We start from the raw sequence: 5,521 nt of genomic DNA on the forward strand, positions 1-5,521 counted from the left end.
TTAATAGAAATAAAACAAAGTACCAACATGTTAGCAGTTTCTTTGTTTTTAGAGCTAGGCAATATGAGACTGACATGACACCATGACACACTTTAGCCATATATTACTATAATAATGATAAACACAAAAGTTAGCCTAATAAAATTAAACTATCAAAAAAACATTCTAATAAGAAAAATAGAGCATATATAATCCAGTAGAAATCTGTGGAGTATTATGTGCCTAATTTAATCTGAACTAAAAACACCTACAAGGTACTTATGTGTACACAGGAAATTAGCATGAACTTTATAAACTGTGTTGAATTTAAGATAAATCAGTAACTATTTTTTATTGAAGTATAATTGACACATAACATCACATGAGTTTTGGGTGTACAACATAATGATTCCCTATTTGTATATATTTTGAAAAAGTGAAAGAGAAGTCACTCAGTTGTGTCTAACTCACTGCAACCCCCAGTACTGTAACCTGCCAGGGTTTTCTGTCCATGGGATTCTCCAGGCAAGAATACAGGAGTGGGTTGCCATTTCCTTCTCCAGGGGAGCTTCCCAACCTCAACCTAGGGATCAAACCCAGGTCTACCTGCATTGCAGACAAACTCCTAACCATCTGAGCCACCAGGGAATCCCATATTTTTAAATGATCACCACAATGAGTGTAGTTTATATCCGTCACCACATAGTTACAAAACTCCTTTCTTATGTTGAGACATTTTAAGATTTACTCTTGGCAAATCTTGAGGTAAGCAATGTAATATTATTAATATAATCATCATGCTGTATATTACATCCCCATGACTTACTCACTGTATAACTAAAAAGTTATACCTTTTTACTCCCTTCCCTCATTTTGCCCATCCCCCTAGCCCCTGCTTCAGGCAACCACCAATCTGTTTTCTATATTCATGAGCTCATTTTTTTTTTCTAGGGGAGGGGGATTTTTAGTTTAAAATCCCATATATCATATAGTATTTCTGCTTTCTTTCTGACTTATTTCACTTACTGTAATATCTTTAAGCTCCATGCCTGCTGTCCAAACATTTCATTTTTTATCATTTAATAATATTCTATTTCTCAGGCTGAATAATAGACCACATTTTATTTTTCTATTCATCCACTGGTGGATATTAGGTTGTTTCCATGCCATGGTTTTTGTAAATAACGCTGCACTGAACATGGACACACATATATATCTTTTTAATGAGTGTTTCATTTTCTTTGCATAAGTACCCAGAAGTAGAATTTCCAAATCACATGCTACTTCTATATTTAATTTTTTGAGGAACATCCATAATGTTTTCCATAGAGGATCCACCAGCTGACTTTCCCACCAACAATGTACAAATGTTTCTTTTTCACCACATCTTTGCCAATACTTTCAATTTCTTGTCTTTTGGATAATAGCCATTCTAAGAGGTGTGAGGTAATATCTCACTGTGGTTTTGAAATATACCTGCCAAGTGAATATTGATGTTGAGCACCTTTACATGTATCTTTGGACATTTGAATTTTTTTTTTTAATAATGCCTACTCAGGCCCTCTGGCCATTTTTTAACTAGATTATTTTTTGCTATTAAGTTGTATGGATTCCTTATAGATTTTGGATATTAGCCCCTTATCAGATATATGATTTGCAAATATTTTCTCACATTCAGAAGATTACTGGTTTTGTTGCAGGTTTCTCTTGCTGTGCATTTACAATATAAAGACAATTACAGAGGGAAAAAATACAATTTCACCAATTTGAAATAATAGATTTATTTTTTTCCCACTCTTTTAATTTGCAGCTATGAAACAAATAAGACATGGGGAAAAAAAGTACAGCATGACTATAGTGACTATAGTTAATAACACTGTATTATATAAAGTTGCTAAGAGTAGATCTTAAAAGTTTCCATCAGAAGAAAAAAAATGCATTACTATGTGTGATGATGGATGCTAAGTAGATTTATTGTGCTGATCATTTCTCAATGTATGCATATATTAAGTCATGTTGTGCACTTAAAACTAATATAATGCTATATGTCAGTTATATCTCAATTATAAAAACAAAGAATATGTAATTTATATTTCAATGCACTGGAAATATATAGAAATAAAAACACACATAACATATTTATACATGTATATCATTTTTTCAAACTTGAAATCATAATGTAGATTCCACTTTGTCTTCTAATATTGTTAGCATTTTATCATAAGTATTTCCCTAAGCCATTAAATTCATCTTGAAGATACATTTTGTATCAATTCACTATTAATTCTATTATAAATACATTAAAATTTAATCATTTTCTTTAAATAAAAATATGACCAACATTCTTCTACGTAAATTCTGTGTCCTTTTTCAATTTCCCTGGAATTCATTGGGTTAAAGATGTTTACAGTCTCACCAAATGTTTGTCCAGAATGCTGTGACAATTTCCGTATCCATCAAGGCATCATAATATTTAACATATCTTTTTCAATTATCAATTTTATGAGTCTAAAATAAAAATGTCCCACTGATTTTAATTTTAAATTATGAGACTGGACATTTTTCATAATTATTTGTGATTTATATTTATCCTGAGAATTGCTTGGCATAGTTTTAATAATGTCTTTATGTTTTTGACAATTTGTGTAAATGCTTTAACAATTTATTTTTAATTAAATAACTTGGGACGCACGAGATGATTAATGAGTGTAGTAAGTGCAGTTGGGAAGGTAGCAGTCCTGATGTGTGTGCGTGTATGCTAAGTCACTTCAATCGTGTCTGACCTGCTGCCAATTATTAAAAACCTTCTTTTATATTCTCTAGAAGGCAATGGCACCCCACTCCAGTACTCTTGCCTAGAAAATCCCATGCACGGAGGAGCCTGGTAGGCTGCAGTCCATGGGGTCGCGAAAAGTCGGACCTGACTGAGCGACTTCACTTTCACTTTTCACTTTTATGCATTGGAGAAGGAAATGGTAACCCACTCCAATGTTCTTGCCTGGAGAATCCCAGGGATGGGGTCGCACAGAGTAGGGCACGACTTAAGTGACTTAGCAGAAGGATCAAGGAGTAGCAGTGTCTTAGATTTAATGATATGCAATGACATTGTAAGAATAACAAATGCATACTGAAAAAGTAAAAATGATGAGAAAGACTTTAATATATAAAATGTCTCCCTGACTCCCAGTATCAATCACCAAAGATTTCATAAATTATATATAAACACATACAACTATTTTCTTTGTCTTTATGCATATATATATGTAATATAGCTATATACTAATATATATTAATATCTGAGTGACAGAGATCTGTAACAATAAAAGTACATTCTGCTTCATATAACAAAATTGGAGATATTTGTTATCTTTAAAGCTAGCATTGTCAGCTACTACAATTCAAAATGGTTTGGGGAAAAGTATAAATGATCGTCCTAAATGGCTTCTGAGAGAAATTGGGTTTTTCTCAATCTTTGAGGATGGATTTGGGGAAGACAAGTTTGATATTCCTTAAGGTATACTTCCTCAGGTCTGTAGAGGGAACAGAATATTCTTAGATCTTTGGTGTACTGAATGGTTAATTATACAATCCACCAGGATAACTTAAAATTTAAAATGATTTTTAGTTCATCAAAATAAGTACTATAATATAAAACCACAACGCTGAAATTCACACTGCTGACATGACTGACAAATGGAAAACAGCTTTAAAACTAATCCTTTACTGACTTATCTTCGTCCCTCACTTCTATTTGTTTTTTTCCAAAGCAAATATGACAATTCTGAGAAAGGAACTCCACTTTCCATAACTGATGATTCATCGGAGATTGACTTTCCTCAGATTCTCCCCTTTGATACAAACCCTTGCTACTTTAATGCTTCTTTTCATTTTTTGGAATCCTGTTCGACTAACCTGTTGAAATCACTTAGCGTCAGCTCCCTGGTTCCCTTTTCCCTCGAGGACGGAACGATCAGGGTCGTCAAAGTAATGTACAGAGTAATGTAGGGTCAAAACGCACTTTTCCCTAAGATTTAAATCCAGCACCACTAATCAGGCAGTAGGCAATCCGCACAGTCTGACCTCATAACGCCAAAGAAGTGAACTGAAAAGGAGGAGCGGTTGTCGGAGCCCCTCAGCGCAGGCAGCGGAGGTGTAGGCTCTGGTGGCGGGATGGTTGACGCCGACAAGCCCGAGGTGGTTATGGGCCCTGGCTATGACAACCTGCATCGGCACCTCTTGGAGCTGCTGGGTGAGCCTCGGGAAAAACCTCACCCGCCCAAGCAGGAGAAGCAGCCTTCGCAGCGCAGCAGCAGCTCCAATGGCATTAAAATGAAGAATGATGACTCAATCAAAGAGAAATCTGAATTAAGAGAAAAATCAACAGGAAATAAGAAGGCCAATAGGTTTCATTCTTACTCAAAAGATAAGAATTCAGGCAGTGAAGAAAGACGGGTCCAAATCCTAACAGAGTTTTTATCAGCAACATCCCATATGACATGAAATGGCAAGCTATTAAAGCTCTAATGAGAGAAAAAGTTGGTGAGGTTACATACGTGGAGCTCTTTAAGGATGCGGAAGGAAAATCAAGGGGTTGTGGTGTGGTTGAATTTAAAGATGAAGAATTTATGAAGAAAGCACTAGAAACAATGAACAAATATATATTACTGGAAGACCTTTGAATATTAAAGAGGAACATACTGGAGAAAATGCTCCTAGGGCATTGCAATGAACACGAAGATCATTTCCAGGAGGACGTGTACCCGATATGGGATCAGGATTGATGAATTTACCACCTTCCATTCTCAATAAACCAAGCATTCCTCCTAAGGTTATCAGTAAGTTGCTTGTAGACTTGATTCCACAATTTTTGTTGCTAATCTTGACTTCAAAGTTGGTTGGAAGAAGCTAAAGGAAGTGTTCAGCATAGCTGGAACTGTAAAGCAGGCAGATATTAAAGAAAAAGATGGCAAGAGCAGAGGAATGGGCACAGTCAATTTTGAATAAGCAATTGAAGCAGTTCAAGCAATTTCTATGTTCAATGGTATAGTTTTTGTTTGATAGACCTATGCATGTGAAAATGGATGGATGACAAGTCTGTTTCTCATGAAAAGGGACTCATATAGTCCAGAAATACAAGAGAAGAAAAAAGATCTAAAAAATCAACCCCAAACAATTAAGAAAATGGCAATAGAAATGTATATATCAATACTTACTTTAAATGTAAATGGAATAAATGCTCTAACCAAAAGACACAGACTGGCTGAATGGATACAAAAGCAAGACCCATATATACGCTGTCTACAAGAAACTGACTTCAGACCTATGACACATACACACTGAAAGTGAAAGGATGGAAAAATATATTCCATGCAAATGGGAAGAAAAAGAAAGCTGGAGTAGCAATCCTCATATCAGACAAAAGAGGGCTTAAAATAAAGAAGATTACAAGAGATAAGGAAGGACAGTACATAATGATCAAGGGCTCAATCCAAGAGGAAGACATAACAATAGTAAATATCTATGCACCCAACATAGGAGCACC

The 5,521-nt window shown here is 35.1% G+C and overlaps 1 pseudogene; it reads left to right on the forward strand.

Annotated features, from left to right (window-relative positions):
- The first annotated feature begins 4,149 nt into the window (after window positions 1-4,149).
- On the forward strand, window positions 4,150-5,068 carry LOC136144722 (myelin expression factor 2 pseudogene; annotated as a pseudogene).
- The last annotated feature ends 453 nt before the right edge of the window (window positions 5,069-5,521 follow it).

Source organism: Muntiacus reevesi, chromosome 12 (genome assembly GCF_963930625.1).
Source record: "Muntiacus reevesi chromosome 12, mMunRee1.1, whole genome shotgun sequence".
NCBI lineage: Eukaryota > Metazoa > Chordata > Mammalia > Artiodactyla > Cervidae > Muntiacus > Muntiacus reevesi.